General features: G+C 52.7%; 1 protein-coding gene across 1 annotated transcript in view; it reads left to right on the plus strand.

Annotated features, from left to right (window-relative positions):
• The first annotated feature begins 7,005 nt into the window (after nt 1-7,005).
• SLC45A3 (solute carrier family 45 member 3) overlaps nt 7,006-20,191 on the plus strand; it is a 29,916-nt gene continuing 16,730 nt past the window's right edge. Inside the window, exons 1-2 of the mRNA XM_036398617.2 lie at nt 7,006-7,055; nt 7,500-7,587. The gene's annotated coding sequence lies outside the window, so the exon portion shown is untranslated. The remainder of the gene's footprint in view (nt 7,056-7,499; nt 7,588-20,191) is intronic.

The following is a 20,191-nucleotide window of genomic DNA, read 5'->3' on the forward strand; positions in this document are numbered from 1 at the left end:
CAGGGAGTGACCCCAGCAAAGCAGAAAATCTCTCAGAACCAGACCCTGCTCCAGACAAGCTTTGCAAAACCTCAGAATCCTGGAGTTGTTGAAGTCTTGAGACTCCTGGTTGATAAGAAATAAATAAATGAATAAATTGCTCCCTGGCTTTGGCAGTTTATGACCAGTTGTGGTTCCAAAGCTTTCCTCCACAACCAAAACATGGATATTTTTAAAAAGAAAAACTTTTTTTTTTTTTTTTTTTAAATGAGAAAACCCTCGTTGAACCCATGACTCCAAGTGCTTGGAACTCAAATATTATGAAACTTTGGGGGAGTTAAAAATTATGCAACAGAGAATGAGCCCAGTGCTGATGCAGTGTCCTCCCTGCAGCCTCACCCAGGGAACACCAATCACCTGGGGAGGATGATGAGGAAGGAGATGAAGCTGTGGTTTTGGTGCTGCAGCTTTGGAGCGGCACCAAAACCACCCTTGGAGCCTTCAGGAGCAGAACTTTCCATGGGGAATGCAGAGCCCAGGGACCTGAGAGCTGCCCCAGCTCCACCCTGAGCTCATCCTGCCATGGAAATTGCAGCTGCTGCAGCTCCCCAGGTCCTCGGGCTGTGCACAGGAGCTGCTCCTGTCACCCTTTGCCAGGCCCTGATTGTCACTGGGGTGTGCTGGAGGGTCCCTGCCAGCTGATCCCTGGGTGCCCTGCTGCTCCCTGCAGTTTGGAGCCCAGGTACCCGAGCACTTCAGGGCCGATCTTTGCTCTTTCTCTCTAAACAGGAAATGTGTTTTTGTCTCAGCAGCGCAGGAGAAGCCACCAGGCTCCTCTGCTCAGGGCCTGGGGTGCCAAAAAGCACCAGCTCAGCAGCCTGGGAGGGCTGGGGGAGTGGGGCTCCATGGATCAGCTGGCAGGGACCCTCCAGTGTGGGAGCCCAGCACATCCCTCTGGCTGTCCAGAACAGCCAGGACCCTGCCAGGGGCTCAGAGACCCTGGCACAGAGCCCAAAACACCTCTGGGTTTGATTATGGAGCAAATCACCAACCTTAGGTGAAGATCAGCAAGCCACAACAGTTTAGGTAGAACAATAGTGAAGTTATCATGGGGTGGAAAAGGAGATTTTGGGGTTTTTGGTATGGGGGTTCAGGGGGCAAGATGGAGGGAACTGGGCAGGTCCAGCCTTTCTCCTTCTTCTTCCTGGCCTCCATCTTCTGGGTGATGTTGGCACTTTTGGATTGGTTTAGAGTAGAAGCTCAGTGTCTAACACAGGTGATGGGTATTGGAAAGTAATTGTAAATATTGTACAGGTAGTTTTTAGTATAAAGACATAACAGCACCCCAAGGGCTGGAAACAATTCCCAGCTTTGTGTGAGGAATTACAAGCCACAAGAGTTTGAGTAAAATGATAGTGAATTAATCACAGGGTGAAAATGTGGAATTTTGGGGATTTAGAATGGGGGTTCATGAGGCAAGACGGAGGGAACTGGGTGTGTCCTGTCCTTCTTCTCCTTCTTCTTCTTGGCCTCCATCTTCTGCTGTGATGGTGGCACTTTTGGATTGGTTTAGAGTAGAAGCTCAGTGTCTAACATAGGTGATAGGTATTGGAAAGTAATTGTCAATAATGTATTTTTAGTATAAAGACATAACCCTGCCCTGGGGGCAGGCAGAGTGCCCGGAACTGTCCTGCTGGATGGACCTCGGCAGGGCAGGAGAAAGAATTTTATAGATAAGAAACAATGAACAACCTTGAGACAGAGAAATGAAGAGCTCTGACTCCTTCTTCAAGGGCTGGGCTGGGAAAAAAGACTTTGAACAATCTCGGGGTCACTGTGACCAGCAAAAGCTCCTGAGACTCCAGGACATCTCAGGGACAGTCAGGGCATGGCAGGAGCAGCTCCTGTGCCCCAGGAACTGCCACAGCCCGAGGACCTGGGGCAGGGGAGCTGCAGGAGCTGCAATTTCCATGGCAGGATGAGCTCAGGGTGGAACTGGGGCACCTTTCAGGTCTCTGGGTTCTGCATTCCCCATGGAAAGCTCCTTCCAGTGGCTTTTCCCTCTTTTTAAAAGGTGCTTTACACACAATTAAACAAAGCCCAGCATCACTCCTGACTGGCACAGAAATATTTTAATCATCAGCTCATCAAGGGAGATCTTTCTAATGTGAATCTGCTCCTTTGGACCCGAGGCAGCAGCACTGGACACCCCCAAAGTGTGGTTTTATTGGCATTTCAGCACTGGGCACCCCCAAAATGTGGTTTTATTGGCATTTCAGCACTGGACACCCCCAAAATGTGGGTTTATTGGCATTTCAGCACTGGGCACCCCCAAAGTGTGGTTTTATTGGCATTCCAGCACTGGGCACCCCCAAAGTGTGGTTTTTTTGGCATTTCTCTATCACTTTTCCACCTTGGGATCTGAAAGTTTGGTAAATATTCACTCCAGCCTCCCTGGGTGGGGTGCTGAGGTTGGGTTTGTGCTCTCTGCCTCCAGAGAGGTTTGGGCTGTGAGTCAGCAGCCAAGTTCAGGGCTTGCACTTTCTGTAACGTGGCACAAAATGGGTTTGAAGACACCTCAGGCCCAGCTGGGGCTTCCAGAGCAAATCAGAGCAGCCACAAAATCCACAAAAAAGGTGGAGGGGGATTCTCCCCATGGAGAGAGCTCATCCAGGGTGCAGCTGCTCCCTAAAGCCTCATTTTCTGTGCCATGTGTGGTGCTGCCTGAGCCCTGACAATATTCTGGCCATGCCAAGCCCAGCCTGGCTAGATCCATCAGATCCAGATCAAGATCAGGGATCTCTGATCTCTGCTGGGATCTAATCAGGCACCAACAGCTGAGGCAGCCGTTGGCTCCTCGTTTCCCCTGCCTGATAAACACTTGCACTCTGCACATCCCCATGACGGCTCAATCCTGACTTATTCTGGCCCTGCTTCAGAAAAAAATCATCCATTTTTAAGCCCAGGACTGGCTCTAGTTGAACGATCAGTGGAAACAAAGCCAGGCTCTTGTTTGGGTGCCCAGGTTTAGGCTCCCTGCACTCTGAGCTCCCCCTGGAGCAGCAGGAGATGAGGAAATAAAAGTCTGAGAGTGAAAATTCCTCTCTGGAGAGGGAGGACAGAGCTGCAGCTCCAACCCCAGCTGCTTTCCATGGAGGAACAGAGTGCCTGGCTGGGATTGCAAGGGATTTTTGCCATAAAATTCCTTTATCACCAGCAGAGTGGGGGTCAGCAGTTGGATGAAATCTGGGGTGGGGAGGATCTGCTCCCAGGAAAAAGGGACAGGACAACGGGAAACAGCCCCAGAGGGTGGACATGAGCAGGGATTTCCTCATGGAAAGGGTGGTCAGGCCTGGGAACAGCCCAGGGAGGTTTGGAGTGCCCATCCCTGGGTGTCCAAGCAATTCCTGGATTGAGTGCTCGGGGCTGGGGATTGGGCACAGCTTGGATTTGGTGACCCTGGAGGGAAACCCTATTTGGTTTCCCACCTAAATAATTCTGATTTCCCACCTAAATAATTCTGGGAAACCCTATTTGGTTTCCCACCTAAATAATTCTGATTTTCCCACCTAAATAATTCTGATTTTCCCACCTAAATAATTCTGATTTCCCCACCGGAATAATTCTGATTTCCCCACCTGAATAATTCTGATTTTCCCACCTAAATAATTCTATTTTTCCCACCTGAATAATTCTGATTTTCCCACCTAAATAATTCTAATTTCCCCACCTAAATAATTCTGTGATCCACAGCAAACCCTGTGTAAGGGATTTCAGCCTTCTCTACCAGCATGAACTAATAAATATCAATTTATAATTTTTGAGGGAAACGAGGCTTTCTGTGGCCTCCCTCCCCATGTCCTGGTGCTGCTGCAGATGACCCTGGAGCTGTCACTCCCTCTTGGCCTGTGCCACCCTCTCAGGGACATCCAGGAGAGCCCAGGCTGTAATTTCTGCTTCCAAACTGCCTCAACCAACATCACCCAGTGACTCAGAGCCCGGAATAGAAGAGTGGAAATTGAAATTCACTCTGCTCCTCTGACCACTGAGCCCTGCAGTGCCCAGCTCTGTGTGGGCACAACGTTTGGGAGACTCATTTGCTCCAGTGCTAAAGAGAAAAAAATAGGAAAAAAATTGAAAAAAAAACCCAAAACAAACCAAAAAACCAGCACTAATAGCTATTTAATTGCTTATGAAGTTCTCTGACTAAAAAACAGGGGCAGCTCTCCCCACCCAAATTTGGATTCTGGCCCTTTCCCAGCTGAAGTCACAGCCCAGCTCTCCAGCGTTTTTTTGTTGGGTTTGGGGTTTTTTATTATCCAGTTCCTATCAGCATCTGCACTGCCAAAAATGCCTTTTTCCCCCCCAGGAAACAGCAGTGTGGTTTCTCCTCATCAGCCACCCCAGTGAGCGAGTTCTCATCAGCTCAAGTGACAACAAATGCAGGTGCTCCTCTGCTTTCCCCTGTGCAGGGCGAGTCCTTCCAGCAAACTTGGGGAGGGAACAGCTGTTTCCAGTGAAAAAACCCAAAAAAAACCCCACCATCCTGCTGACCCAAGCTGAAATGTGACGTGGAAATGGGATTTTTGACCTTGAGAGCTACAAAGTTGCTCCAAAGGAGGGACCCTGTGAAGCTTAAAAATAACGGATCTTTGTAATGCTTCGGCAGCTCATGGAGCTGAGTGAATTCATCACAAAGCAAAGGGCCAAGGCTTTAAATAGAACGAGGGTTTTGATGACTTTTTGAAGTCCTCAGCTGAAGAACTCGCCCCAGCATTTGCAAACATTCATTTAGGAGCAGCTGGTTTTCTCAACTGCATTCTTGTCTCATTTTTCCTCTCGTTTTGTTCACGCACACACACACACACAAAATAAGATATTTGTTGCTGCAGATGTTCAGGGGAGGCTGCTCTGTTCTCATCTCCAAGGCTGTGTGGATGAATAGAACGTTGATTTTTCTTCAATTCAGGGCTCTGTTTAGCCCCTGTTTTTTGAGTTAGGTGCTGATACAATGCTTAGATCTCTCTCTGTATAAATGTATATATTTTGTGTCCCTCTCCCTCGCACGCCATGTGGGTTTGAGCACTCATCCACCATGAATAATGTCCAGGGCCAGGTCACAAACTTCCCATAGCAGGGGCCCTGTTTGCATCCACTCCAGGCCATTGCAGGGAACCAGCAGCTCAGAAAACCCAAACAAACCCAGAAACTGCTCCTGCTGTGGGTAACGCTCCGGCAGGAAGGGGGAAAGAGAAAAAGGGGATTTTTTGAAAGAAAGGTGGGATATTTGGGGTGGATGGTGCTGTGGGATGAGGCTGGTGGCAGCGGGGAGGGCTCGGGAATGGGGGAACGGGGCTGAGGGAACGGGGCTGAGGGAACGGAGCTGAGGGGATGGGGCTGAGGGAACGGGGCTGAGGGAATGGGGCTGAGGGAACAGAGCTGAGGGAATGGGGCTGAGGGAATGGAGCTGAGGGAACGGGGCTGAGGGAACGGGGCTGAGGGGATGGAGCTGAGGGGATGGAGCTGAGGGGACGGGGCTGAGGGGATGGAGCTGAGGGGATGGAGCTGAGGGAACGGGGCTGAGGGAATGGGGCTGAGGGAACGGGGCTGAGGGAATGGAGCTGAGGGAATGGGGCTGAGGGGATGGGGCTGAGGGAACGGAGCTGAGGGAATGGGGCTGAGGGAACGGGGCTGAGGGGACGGGGCTGAGGGAACGGGGCTGAGGGAATGGAGCTGAGGGAATGGAGCTGAGGGAATGGAGCTGAGGGGACGGGGCTGAGGGAACGGGGCTGAGGGAATGGAGCTGAGGGAACGGGGCTGAGGGAACGGAGCTGAGGGGACGGAGCTGAGGGAATGGAGCTGAGGGAATGGAGCTGAGGGGACGGGGCTGAGGGAACGGGGCTGAGGGAATGGAGCTGAGGGGACGGGGCTGAGGGGATGGGGCTGAGGGAACGGGGCTGAGGGAATGGGGCTGAGGGAACGGGGCTGAGGGAACGGGGCTGAGGGAATGGAGCTGAGGGGACGGGGCTGAGGGAACGGGGCTGAGGGAATGGGGCTGAGGGAATGGGGCTGAGGGAGCGGGGCTGAGGGAATGGGGCTGAGGCAATGGGGCTGAGGGAATGGGGCTGAGGGGATGGGGCTGAGGGGATGGGGCTGAGGGGATGGGGCTGAGGGAACGGGGCTGCTCTACCGGAAGGATTTGGCCTCAGGGATGCGGTATCAGGACTGCGGGAACGGGGCTGTTATCCCAGCCAAGCATACGGGAACTGGGCTGCGGGTATTGGACTCTTGTCCCTGCGGGGATACAGGAACGGGACTGTTGTCCCCGTGGGGCTGCGGGGATCGGGACTGCGGGAATGGGGCTGCGGGATAGGGACTGAGGGAATGGGGCTGCGGGATCGGGACTGAGGGAACGGGGCTGCTATCCCAAGGGAAGGGTGCGGGATCAGGACTGCGGGGATTGGGCTGCGGGATCGGGACTGCGGGAACGGGGCTGCGGGAATGGGGCTGTTCTCCCAGCCAAGAGTGCGGGAATGCGACTGCCGGGATTGGGCTCTTGTCCCTGCGGGAGCTGCGGGATCGAGACTGCGGGAACGGGGCTGTTATCCCGGCGAAGGGTGCGGGACCGGGACTGCGAGAATGGGGCTGTTGTCCCCTCGGAGCTGCAGGATCGGGGCTGCAGGATCGGGACTGTTCTTCCAGCGGGGACTGCGGGGATGGGGCCGTTGTCTCCGCGGGGCTGCGGGATCGGAACTGCGGGCACCGGGGCTGCGGAGATGGGGCCGTTGTCCCCCTTGGGGCTGCGGGCACCGGGACTGCGGGGATGGGGCTGTTCTCCCACCGGGGCTGCGGGCACCGGGGCTTTGGGAACCGGGGCTGTTCTCCCCGCGGGGCTTTGGGAACCGGGGCCGTTCTCCCGGCGGGTTGCGGGATGCTCGTCCGGTGCGGCCCCGGGGCGGGGGTGCCGTGGCGGGGGGAGCCCCGCCCGCAGCAGCGCATGCTCGCTGCCCGCCCAACCTGCGCTTTAAACGGCGGCGGAGGCGCGGGCGCCGCGCTGAGCCCCGGCTGCCGCCGAGGTACGGCCGGGCACGGGGCTGGGCACGGGGCTGGGCACGGCATGGGGAGTGCTGGGCACGGGGCCGGGCACGGCATGGGGAGTGCTGGGCACGGGGCCGGGCCGGGGGGGATGCGCGGGCGGGGATGCGGCTGTGGCTGCCCCGCGATGCCGCTGCCGGGATGCGGCTCCCGCTGCCTTCCCCGGGGGTTCCGGGCACATCCCGAGGCTCTCGGGGCTCCCTCCGCTCCTGCAGCACCGAGCGCTGCCCGCCGGCTCCGGCCGGGACGGCGGCGCTGCCCGCGGGAGGAAGAGGAGGAAGAGGAGGAGGAGGAGGCGCTCCGGGGCTGATGCTCCTGCGCTGGAGCTGCTGCGGGAAAACAAAAACAAAAAAAAGCGGAGCAGGAGGGACTGGGGAGGGTGTCCCGCCCTCCCCGAGCTCTTCCCAAACTCCTCATTCCTGCAGGGACACCGCAAGGTTTGAAGGTTCCTGAGCGGGCAGAGTTTGGGCAGCGGGATGGACTCCCAGGAATCCTGAAGACTTGCGGGGACAGGTGAGTGAATCCTTAGAACGCGAGCAGAGGGAGTTTTCTTTACACCCTGTAAGGAAAAACTCATTTTCATTACCCCCCCGTAAGGAAAAACTCATTTTCATTACCGCCGGTTGTGTTTGGGTTTGGTGCCTCCCCTCCAGCTCTGCTGCCTCAAGCTGTCCCTAAATGCCACAATGGGGATAATTCCAGGGATTCCAGACTTTGGCAGGCTCGAGGTTTTGGTGGTAAAGCGCTGGAGTTGTTTATGATAAATATAAACTCCACGGCTCATTTGTCTTCCCACGGATGACAGCTTCAGGAGGAAGGGAGAAGCACGAAAAGAAATTTATTCATTTTATGCTGGTGATGGCCAGACCTGGCAAGATGCTCGATTTCCATTTTTATGTTACAAATAAACGTAAAAGTGGAAGGGAAAGAGCTTTCCTGGTGCCCACCTGGAGCTGTTAGGCTCACGAGCAGCACAGAGAAAGTGGCCAGGCTCAAAATGCCGTTTTTGCCCTGTTCTGGTTCTAGGTGTGATTCAGGAGAGCAGCCTTCACACGTGTAACATGAGAATATCTCCAAATTTATAGAAATAGAACATGAGTAAGAACTTCAAAAGTACCCAAATGACCTGGGCACTGAAGTCATGCAGACACTCCTGAAAAACATGTACCAGCCTTGAAACCTTTTCTATTATTCACCCCACCTGCAATTTTCTTTCTTTCTTTTTTTTTTTTTTTTTTTGGTTGTTTTTAAATATTTGCTGCTGCCTGAACTTTCTGGCATCATCCAGAGCCGCTTCCCCTCGTGGGGAGTGGCGCTGGAGCCAGATTGCCAACCCTGGGATTCCAGGCTGTGCCTAAAACTCGGGATTTTATTGCCACAGAAGAGTAAAACTCTGGATTTTATTGCCACAGAGCGCTTGACTGATAGGATTTGGGAGTGAAAAGAAAAAAAAGGATTAGAAATTTGGTACGGATAACAAGAATCTCCAGAATTAACAGCAAATTAAATGAGAGCTTTGCAGGGGATATAAATCCCCAGATTTTGGGATTTAGGGAGGGAATTCTCCTTGCTGTGGCTGCTTTGGGGATATTCCCCTACAAACAGGGAGTTTGTGGTGATTTCTGTGGGTGCTGTGTCCCCTTCTGCAGGTCCCAGTGAGCATCAGGAGGCTGCTGGGAGGTGCAGAACCAGCACCATCCCCTGTGAGCACTGGTGGGCACCTCCACATGCTCCAAACAAACTCCACCAGCAGCAAAAAGGAGCAAAATCCCATTTTTATCAGCAGATTTTTGCCCATGTCTGTGCTGGGAGAGGCTGGAATCATTGGGCTGATCCCTGAGTTAAAAAACACAGCCCTGGGTCTACTTTATCTTTGCCAGAGTCCCTAGGAAATGATGTTTAGCATAAACTCTTGGTAACCTTTTCCCCAAACTGTTTATTTCGCTGGAGCACTCAAGTGGCAGTGCTGGGGAGGGGAGGAGGGGTGATTTTGGCTTTTCCTCCCTGAGTTTCATCTCTTTTCTCTTCAGCCAAAGCCTCAGAACAGAGCTCAGGGTGATGGTTGGGCTCTTGTGCCTCTCTTGATGGCATTGGGAGTTCAGACTCCTAAAAATAATAAAAAAAAATCACTTTAGTGCTGTGCTCAGGGTCTGTTTTCGTCCTGTGATTTACTCCCTTCAGATTTTTGCAGTGTTTTTGTCACAGAGGGGGTGGCTGAGCCTTCCAGAGTGTGGGAATCCTTAAAATCAGAGCTCTGAGTTTGTGTTTATCCCCCAGGAGGGGCTGCTTTAGGTGCTCTTTAAGGAGTTGCTGTCTCCTCATCACGGCTGAGGCAACATCAGAGCAAAGCTTGGCTTGGCTGGGGGAAATTTGGGGAGGTTTTTGATGGATTTGAGGCTCTGAGGGAGCCAGGAGGGAAAGGAGCAGAGGGATGGGAGGTGGTGCTTGGGGTCAGCAGAATTGCAGGTGTAAAACCTTGTCAGGAGCAGGGAGAGCAGAAGGGATGGGTACAGAACCCAAAGTGGGTACAGAACCCAAAGTGGGCTGGATTTCCTCTTTTTGGAAATAATTCCATGTGGTGATGGTGCCCTGTGGCTCCTGGAGTGGGCAGCCAGCCTAGCAGAGCTCCTGGTGGCTAAAAACCCCATCCCAAGCAGCTAAAACCCCATCCCAAGCAGCTAAAACCCCATCCCAAGCAGCTAAAAACCCAGCCCAAACTGCTAAAACCCAGCCCAAACTGCTAAAACCCAGCTCAAAGAGCCACCCTGGCAAGTCTGGTGCCCCCTCAGCCCCGTGTAACCCATGATTCAAGCTGAGTGTGCAGCAAGGGAGTCACGAGAGGCTCGTGAGCAGCTCTCAGCTCTTCCCAGCGCTGATTTCTTGGTTTCTGGTTGTCCCATGTCAGACATCCAGGCTGTCCCTGTGAGAGCAGGGACCCCCAGCTCGGCTGAGGAAGGGCATGGAGACCCCTCAGGGAGGAATCTTGGCCTTTCAGAAGCAGGGGGAAGTTTTAAAACCATCCCTGCAAGGTAGTCAAGAAGAAAAGAAGAGGAAAATGGGAAAAATAATAAAAATACAGGATTATTTAGCAGTTCTGTGCCCCAGTGTTTGGTTATCTCAGGCTGATGGTGGGAGACCTGTCCTGTTCCTTGTGTTGCTGCTGCTCCTCGCTGCTGGAAGGGGCTGGCCCTGCCTCATGGAGCTGCAGAAGTTGCTGATGTGCCCAACCCTCTGAGCTGTGGGGCTGCTTGCTGAGAAAACAAAGCTGAGAGTGGGACTCTGAGGCCACCATTCCATTCCTGTTTGTCTGCCTGGTGTTCCTTGGAGGTCGTCCCCCCCCCCCCCCCCCCCCCCCCCCCAGTTTGTGCCCTTCCTCCTTGTTTTCATATCCTAAAATGTCAGTTCCTCTGGCCCTTCCCAAATATTTGCTTAACATTTTGCCAGCCTGCGGAAGAGGAGAAACAGACCCCCGTGAATATTGTCTGGCAAAATAAGGAGGAATGTGGTCCCAAAGGCTCCTTTGTCTGGGGGTGGAACACACACAGCAAGGAGCAGGTGCCTGATTTGCTGCTCTGAACCATTTTTTCCTCCTCTCTGCTGCTGCACATGAGCTAAAAGAAAATGCCCTCAGTGCACATCCCGAGTTCTGGCCCTGTCCTTCACCCAGGAACCTCGTGGCTTGTTGATCTGGGGATTTCAGAGCCAGCTTTTGGTGGCTTGCAGGTGAATTCTGAGGATTTCAGAGCCAGCTTTTGGTGGCTTGCAGGTGAATTCTGGGGATTTCAGAGCCAGCTTTTGGTCGCTTGCAGGTGAATTCTGGGGATTTCAGAGCCAGCTTTTGGTGGCTTGCAGGTGAATTCTCATCCTGGCCAGGGCTGGAACACTCAGGAAGTTCAAGGATGGCCTCTGGCAAAGTTTGAGGTTTATTTGAAAATAAAACAATGTCGGGTGCTGGGGTTGGTTTGTGAGGTGTGAAAGTTTTTTCCCTTCAATCAAAGGAGCTGTTTTGGTGTTTTGGTTTTTTTTTCCCCACCTTTGTTTTGTTGGGAGCTGAAGTTCTCTGTGGTGATTTGTCTGCAGGAGCTGGGACTTCAGGAAAAACAGAAATATAATGAGTGCAGTGACTCAAATCCGTGCAGGTTGTCAGCACTCAGAAGACATTAATGTTCTCACAGGGCAGGCTGGAGCCAGCCCCAGGAATAATGTGCACAGAGTTGTGGGCAGCACTGAAATCCTGCTTTAGATTTATGCCTTGAGACTTTGGGTGAAATGGGGCATGCAGGAAAATCCCTGGATCACACTTTGCTTCCCAAACACGAGGAGTGAATCCTGCTGGGATCTGACTTGCTGCATGGAGAGGCTGAGGTGAGGCTCAGACCTCTGCTCTGCTGCTGATTTGCATCCCAATTCCCTGCTCTTAATTTGGGATTAATGAGCAGAGCTGGCTCTTGGGTGGGATTTGAAGTGGGTCTGACCAAACCCCTCCACTTTAACTGGACCTGGTGAGTGATTTTATCCCTGATGGTGATTTTGTGCCTTTTCTGGGGAATGTTGGGCTGGATCTGCCCCTGCTCCAGGATGTTTTCCTGTTCCTTCCCCTCTCCCAGGGCTGTGGGGTCACTTCAGTGTGGGGAGTTGATACCCAGAGTGGTTTTTGGTCACCTCCAGGAGCTGGGCTGACACAGGGTGTCCTGTTGGAGCTCTCCCTGTGATCACTGCCTACCTCACTCTGGATTCTGGCACAATTCCCGAGCTCTGCCTTGGAGCTGTGCACAGACAATAAAGGATTGTTGTGGTCACGGGGTGAGCTCTTCCCTGGGGGTCAGCAGGGCCCATAAACCCCGAGCTGGAGCACAAAGGGACAGGGAGGGGACAGTGGCAGCGGGCTGGGGTGCCAGGTACGGGCAAAAGGGACAGGGAGGGCTTTGTGTGGCCACTGCTGGGATCCAGAGGTGCCTTTGGGAATATGGGTGACAATTCCTGATGGAGTGTGGGTGACAAATGATTCCTGTGCCTTTAGGAATGTTGGTGACAAACAATTCCTGTGCGTTTGGGAGTGTTGGTGACAAAAAATTCCTGTTAGGAATGTGGGCGACAAACAATTCCTGTTTGGAATATTGGTGACAAATGATTCCTGTGCCTTTGGGAATGTTGGTGGCGAACCATTCATGTTGGGAAGATTGGTGACAAATTATTCCTGTGTGTTTGGGAGTGTAGGTGACAAATGATTCCTGTTGAGAATGTTGGTGACAAATGATTCCTGATGGGAATATGGATGACAAACAATCCTGTGTGTTCGGGAGTGTTGGTGACAAACAATTCCTGTACATTTTGGAGTGTTGGACACAAACAATTCCTGTTGGGAACATCGGTGACAAACGATTCGTGCACCAGGGGCGGCCGGCGGGAGCAGCTGGAACAAAAGGCTGCTGTGCCCTGGCCAAGGCCGAGTGAGCAGCTAATGGGCCTGCAGGGCTGGCTTTCCATGGGGACTGGCTGAGCTGGGCCTGCAGGGGTGGCTTTCCATGGGGACTGATTGAGCTGGGGTGGCTTTGGATGGGGACTGGCTGAGCTGGGCCTGCAGGGGTGGCTTTGGATGGGGACTGATTGAGCTGGGGTGGCTTTGGATGGGGACTGGCTGAGCTGGGCCTGCAGGGGTGGCTTTGGATGGGGACTGATTGAGCTGGGGTGGCTTTGGATGGGGACTGGCTGAGCTGGGCCTGCAGGGGTGGCTTTCCGTGGGGACTGACTGAGCCAGGTCTAGGACAGAGCTGGGGAGGCCCTGAGTGTGCAAATCCAAAGCAGAGCTCAGGAATGACACAGGGGATGGCTGCAGGGAGGGAAGGAAGGACAGACGGACGCTTCCCAGCTATTAAATCTTTCTAGCCCATGGATATTGTTTCAGGGGAAGTTCCTGCAGCCTCAGTGGCTGAGATGCCTTCACTCAGGCTGGAGGATGTGCTGTTGGGAAGGTGATCCCACAGGGACTCCTTCACCTGTGGTTCTCCAAGCCAGGCTGGGCTTGTGCTGCCCCCAGAGCCTCCCATCCATCCCAGGCTGAGAGCAGAGGATGAGTGTTGGGTTAAACCCTTTCCTGACTCAGAGATGGGGTAACTGAGAGGTGTTTTAAAAAGTTTTCTTCCATTTTCAGTCTTGTGAGAAGGATGAGACAATACAGATGTTACATATAATGTAATGTAATATAATACAATGTAATGTAATATAATATAATGTAATATAATGTACTGTAATATAATATAATGTAATATAATGTAATGTAGTATATAATAAAATAAAATCGATAATAAAATATAATATAAAATATAATATATACTATAAAGTATAATAGACTATAATATATAATATGATATATAATGATATAGTATATTAGATATAATTATATATAATTATTTTATATGTAATAGAATAGAATTAATAGAATAAAATTAATAGAATAGAATTAATAGAATAAAATAGATAATAGGTAATAAAATATAATATAGTATAGAAAATATAATAGATCATATAATATAATATAGAAAATATAATATAAATCTAATTATATAATATATAATTTTATTCTATATATAATATGGTATAATTCACGGCATCACAATCAGAAATTAACTATTTCCAAATCACAAAACCCTATAAGCATTTCTTTTCCTGCCAGCCTTAGCCACACCACACTGTAGATGCCATTCCCCAAAGTTTGCACACAGATTCACCCTGGGTGTGCCTTCTGTCAGGCCCTAAGGGCTCTCCCCAAACCCATTTCCCACAGATGAGCCTTTGGGCTGTCCCTGTGGTGGCACAGCCAGCGTGGCCCAGGAAAGGGCTGGGTGCCAGCCCCAGGTGCCCTGGCTGTGTGCCCAGGGCACTCTGCAGGAATATCAGAGATCTCTGGGCCTCATTTGTGGCTCTCTGAACTTTACCCCAGCAAACAATGGCAAGAGGCAGCCTGGCATGGAGAGAAAATCCTGCCCCTGCTCAGTGTTTGCTGCACAAACCTCCATTCCTGTTTTTAACAGCAAACAGGGAGAAATTTCAGCTCTCAGAGCTCCTTCCTGCCTGTCCCCCTCGTGCCCTGTGCCACAGAACCCCTCAGAGGGCTCTGCAAAATCCAGGCAGCTTTGAACTTGAACCCCATGCCTCATTAGTAAAAAAGCTAATAATTTATTCAGGGCTGATGTTCTTTCCAGGGCTCAAAATAGAAAGTGAGGTTCCTGTCTGGGTGGGGAGTGAGGGGGTGGTAAAAATGCCTCACTCCATCCACCTCCTGGACAAATGGCAGCTTTGAACCTCCTTGGGTTTTTTGGTTTTGGTTTTTTTTTTGTTTTTTTTTTTTTTTTTCCTTTCTTTTTAAAGTGGAAAATTTCCCTTCCAGATATTCCTCACTGCTCTGTTTGTTTTGGTGAATGTTAAACCCCTGCATGCTGTGAGTCCACAGCACATTAAACCGATAGTGAGAAGGGGGAAAGCCAAAAGCTCCTTAAGTTCTCCATCAAGACCTTCCAGTGAAACTTATCTGCCTCAGGAAATAAAAATCTGATTGCTCCTTATCTTTGCAATTATCAGGCAAAAATAAAATTGTGGAATCTGCCGTTTTCAGGCCCAGGCCTGGTGGCTGCTCTGTCGCGATAAGGAAAAGTCTCCCAGTGATCTGAGGCCCCTCATTAACCCCCAGGGGTTGATGATGTGCTGCAGGCAGGAGGCAGAGCCAGGCACGTGAAACTGTTTTGTTTTTTTTTTACAGCCCTGAGATGTGGATTTTGCCCTTAAAACACCCCAGAAAATTCCCATTATTGCCTGCACACCTTCCCCTCTGATGTGACATTGGCACAAAAACTCCTCTCCGTGGCCAGAGGGGTGAATGGGAGGGTGAAAATGGGTGGGGGGACAAGGAAATCTCACAGCAGCTCCCAGTTTAAAATATTTAGAGAGTTTTGCTTCGTTCCCTCTGCCCATTCCCATGCCAGGGGCACCAGGGGGGTGTTCAGAGCTCTGGGCTGTGAGTGCTGGGGCTCAGCTCTCCCAGCTGTCCTGGGGCTGTTCCTCACCCTGCAAAGGCTCTTTTGTCTGCTTCAAAGCCATGACCTCATTTTACAGACAGAAAACAGAGAGGGAGAAACCCCCCAACCTGCCAGGGGAGGTCAGAGGGCTGCCTGAGGGATCTTTTAGCAGGGACACAAATAACTGGGACCGTGGGGCACAAAATTGCTGTGGGGAGATGGCCTGAGCAGCCTGTGACTGCTGAAGGGCCCTGGGTGTGTGTCCAGGGCTCCAAGTGTCTCCTTTGAGGAGGAGCATGAGGTCAGGCTCCCAAAATTTGCAGCCAGAGGGGTTCTGGAAGATGTGTGGAGTTTGGGTTGTTCCTTTTTTCTCCTGAGGAAAACCTCCTGGCAAAAGCAGGATAGGATGGTTGGAGTTCAGGTGCAGGGATGGCTGGAGCTCAGCTTTGGGAGCTGGTGGCTCCTGGAAATGTGTGCCTGGAGCATGTGTGGAGTTTGGGTTGTTCTTTTCTCCTGAGGAACGGGCTCCTGGCAAAAGCAGGGATGGTTGGAGTTCAGTTTTGGGTGCTGGCAAAAGCAGGATGGAGAGAGTTCAGGTGCAGGGATGGCTGGAATTCAGTTTTTGGTGCTGGTGGCTCCTGGCAGTGTGTGCCTGGAGGATGTGTGAAGTTTGGGTTATTCCTTTTTTCTCCTGAGGAAAAAGCTCCTGGCAAAAGCAGGATGGGATGGCTGGAGCTCAGATTTTGGTGCTGGTGGCTCCTGGAAGTGTGTGCCTGGAGCATGTGTGGAGTTTGGGTTATTCCCTTTTTTTCCTGAGGAAAAAGCTCCTGGCCAAAGCAGGATGGGATGTTGGAGTTTAGTTTTGGGTGCTGGTGGCTCCTGCTGGGATGAAATTTGTCTGACCCCTGTGTGGGCACAGTTTGGGGTCAGGGACACCCCTCATCCCTCCTGAAACTCCCCCATTTGTTCCTGAGCTGCTCCACAGCCCAGGGGTTGGATTTGCAGCCTCGTGTCCAGCCTTGGCTTTGCTCTGGCCCCTGGGTTTTGCTGAGACACCAGAACTGTCCTTCCCACCCCAGAGCCACTGCTGAGACTCCTCTGGCTGGCCCTGTGACTGTCATTTTCCACATAAAGCCAGAAGTGCTGGGGCAGAGCTGGCCTGCAGAGGGGTCAGCTGTCCCCTCACCCAGCATTTCTGCTCCGGCTGCAAACAACAAGTTCCAGTTTCGCTTCCCATTTTCCCAGCCATGTGAGCAGACAGGAGGGCTCACAAGAGCAGAGCACTGAGGCTTCTGCCTGCTCCCCGTGGCAGATGGGGAAACGCTTCTGTCTCACTCAGCACTGGTGGTTTTTTAACTCAGGGGTTTTGTGTCGGGGTGCTCAGTGCTGAGCTGGCCCCTGGGGCCACGTGGGTGCTCTGGGTGCCACCAGCTCTGCTCTTCTCTTTGCCCAGCTCCAGTTTGTTGGGGTGATCCCAGTTTGTGATCCCAGTTTGTGATCCCAGTTTGTGATCCCAGCCCCAGTTTGTTGGGGTGATCCCAGTTTGTGATCCCAGTTTGTGATCCCAGCCCCAGTTTGTTAGGATAAGCACTTGGTGATCCCAGTTTGTGATCCCAGTTTGTGATCCCAGCCCCAGTTTGTTGGGGCAATCCCAGTTTGTGATCCCAACTCCAGTTTGTTGGGGTGATCCCAGTTTGTGATCCCAGTTTGTGATCCCAACTCCAGTTTGTTGGGGTGATCTCAGTTTGTGATCCCAGTTTATGATCCCAGCTCCAATTTGTTGGGGTGATCCCAGTTTGTGATCCCAGTTTGTGATCCCAGCCCCAATTTGTTGGGGTGATCCCAGTTTGTGATCCCAGTTTGTGATCCCAGCTCCAGTTTGTTGGGGACTCACCTCTTCTGAGGCCGCATCCCTGGGGCCATCAGGGCTCACCAAACCCATCCCAGCACCCCAAATTCCCTCTCAGTGGGTGCCCAGCCAGCCTTGCTGGGCTGGATCTGCTGCAGATGGGTGAGGGGACAAGGAGAGCTCAGAGCATCTCCCAGTTTAGAATATTTAGATGAAAAATTTCGTATTTAGCTGCAGGCTCAGGGGAATGGAGGGATCTGAGGCCCCAAATTCCCTCTCAGTGGGTGCCCAGCCAGCCTTGCTGGGCTGGGTCTGCTGCAGATGGGTGAGGGGACAAGGAGAGCTCAGAGCATCTCCCAGTTTAGAATATTTAGATGAAAAATTTCGTATTTAGCTGCAGGCTCAGGGGAATGGAGGGATCTGAGGCCCCAAATTCCCTCTCAGTGGTTACTGGGGTGCCCTGCCAGCCTTGCAGGGCCTGAATCCCCAAATTCCCTCTCAGTGGGTGCCCAGCCAGCCTTGCAGGGCTGGATCTGCTGCAGGTGGCTGGGGGGACAAGGAGATCTCAGAGCAGCTCCCAGTTTGAAATATTTAGATGAAAAATTTGAATCTTTAGCTGCAGGCTCTGGGGAATGGGGGGTCTGAGGCACCTGTTGGGGTTGCAGCCCTGGGGAGGCCGCTGCCCTTTTTAAGTGTCCATCTCTTTTTCCTTGCTCCTCACTTGCTGGGATCCCCTTCACAACCAGCCCATTGTGCTGGGGGCTCCAGCAGCTGGGTGGAGTGTTTCAGGCTCAAGTGTAATTTCAGTGCTTTTAAAAGCTTTTGGAGGGCTTTTTTCTTCTTCTTCTTCTTTTTTTTTTTTTTTTTTTTTTTCTTCTTTCCCCTGAAGAGGACAGCAACGCCAACAAGGGATAATTTGATGGATTACTCTGCAGGGCTGAGGGGCTCTCCTTAATCCCCTTTGTGGGGCTGCTGGAGGAGACGCAGAGCAGAAGCCCCCAGCCCCAGGCAGAGAAAAGGCAGCTCAGCAGGGTGGGTTTTACACTCTGACACATAAATACAGGCCCTGGTCATGTGGTGCTGGATATAATCTGTGCCCGTCCCCACACTGAGGAGAAGGGGGCACCTGGAGGGGGCTGATTTTTTCCCCCTTTCCAGTTGAATTTACATTTTGATTCTTCTGCTTGAAAAAAAAAAAGGAAAAAAAAATAATAAGCAGAGAAGAAAGACCCTGGGGGGAGAGGTTGATTTGGATCAAGTGCCAGGGGTGATGGGGACAGTCTTTAAGCGGCAGAAATGAGTGAAAAGCAGAAGCAGATCATCTCATTTCCCCTCCTGCTCCGGAACGGGGGCTCCTCTCATGAATAAAAGCAAGAGCTTGGGTCGTGCAGCAGCAAAACAAAGCTGGGGCTCTGCTGTGCAGCCAGCCAAGCTTGTCTGAGGGCTGGAAATGCTGCAGCAGCCCTGACACTGGCTCAGGGGAGCGTGACCACGAGGGCTGAGCCTCTCGGGGCTGAAATTCTGCTGATTTTGGGGGTGTTGGGAGTGCTGAGGAGTCTGGGAGGTTTTGCTTGATGAAGTTTGGTGAGGAGATGCCAGTCCTGAGTGGGTACAACGCTGCCAGACCCTGCTGAGCACCAGCACAGATCCCAGCCCAGGCTGGAGATCCCTCAGCAGCTGAGCTGGGCTTTACTGGGGCTTTTCAGCCCCCCAGCCCTGACCTGAACTCAGCTTTGGGGAGCTCCTGATGAGGTGAGGGTGAGGATGGGGGTGAAGTGAGGCTGAGGCTGAGGGGCATCCCAGCAGCCTTGGACCCTGCTGGCTGCAGGACTCAGGGTGCCCAGCTCCAGCTGTGCCCAGCTCCAGTTGAGCTCAGTTCCAGCTGTGCCCAGCTCCAGCTGTGCCCAACTCCAGTTGAGCTCAGTTCCAGCTGTGCCCATCTCCAGCTGTGCCCATCCCCTGCCCCTGCATGGATGCCCCGGGCAGCCTGAGGCTGAAGCCCAGCCAGGAGCAGGGAGCTGCTGGCCCTGGCACAGCCCTGGCATGACCCTGGGCTCGTGTCTGTGCCCCAGAGAGCTCCAGCAGTGCCAGCCTGGCCTCTGCTGAGCCAGTGACCCCCTTAGGCACAGGGAGCTCTGTTTGGAATGGGAGGAGGAGGAGGAGGAGGAGGAGGCCTGGCTGGAGCTGGCTGCTCTTTGCTGGGAGGAAGGATCCTGGCAGGAGCAGTTGCTGTGCCACAGGAGGGTGCAGGCTGTGGGACAGAGGCTCTGGGATGGGGTTAGGACATCCCTGGAGTGTGAGGTGTGAGGGTGAAGGGCAGGACAGAGCTTCCTCCAGCCTGCCAGCATTCCTCATGGGCTGTGCATTCCCAAATGGAGGCGCCCTCAGCTGTGTGCTTGTGCCAGGGATCCCTCTGTGCCCTAAAGGACTCGGGATTTTAGCCCTGGAAGCAGCAGGATCCCCTTGCAGGGGGGTGCAGTGCAGAGAGAACCATCCCCCAAATCCAGGGTGTCCCTGGGGAAGCTGGAGCTGCCACCAGGAATGGCCCTTGGTGACTCCCGTGGCCTGAGGGATCCTGGCTGCTGGGCCCTGCCCTGGGAGATGAGGGAGGGATCCCAAACCCTGCTCTGGAGGGGATTTCCAGGCTGCTGCTGCTCTTTCCTCAAGAATGGAGCCCCAGGGCTCAAAGGAAACGCGGGGTTAATTCCCAGAGCCCGGATCCATCCCCTCCCCGAGCTGTGAATGGGGTCAAGGAGATTTGGGAGGGGGTCAGGAGAGGTCAGGTGAGGGTTCCATTCCGTGCCAGGAGCCTGCCAGAGCTATTCTCCATGGTGCATTTCCCATTCAGCAGCACTGAATGGACACTGATAGCTGTGAAAGGCCCTGGCTGCTCCTGAGCTCTCTCCCCCTGCAGCTCTCTGCCACCCTTTCTTCCAAAGGGCTTCAGGGAATTCACAAAGAGCCCCTCAGAAGGTTGGAAATGTAATGTTGGGGTTGTGAGTGGGAGCTCTTTGCCTGTCCCTGTCTCTGGGTGCCAAACCTGGGCAGGGAAGGTGAGGAGTGAATCACCTGGGCTGGAGCAGCCCCACCTCAGCCAAGGGATTTCCCTTCCTAAGGGAGTAAAGCAGCCCTGACAGGGCAGAAATAATTAATAATTGTCTTGGTTTGGAAAGACAGGAGTCTGCTAAGGAAGGCAGGAGCCTCCCCTGAAATGGAGAATGTAAACCCTCCCCACCCCTCCAAATTGCTGTAAATT

The sequence above is a fragment of the Molothrus ater genome, chromosome 25, assembly GCF_012460135.2.
Source record: "Molothrus ater isolate BHLD 08-10-18 breed brown headed cowbird chromosome 25, BPBGC_Mater_1.1, whole genome shotgun sequence".
Classification (NCBI taxonomy): domain Eukaryota; kingdom Metazoa; phylum Chordata; class Aves; order Passeriformes; family Icteridae; genus Molothrus; species Molothrus ater.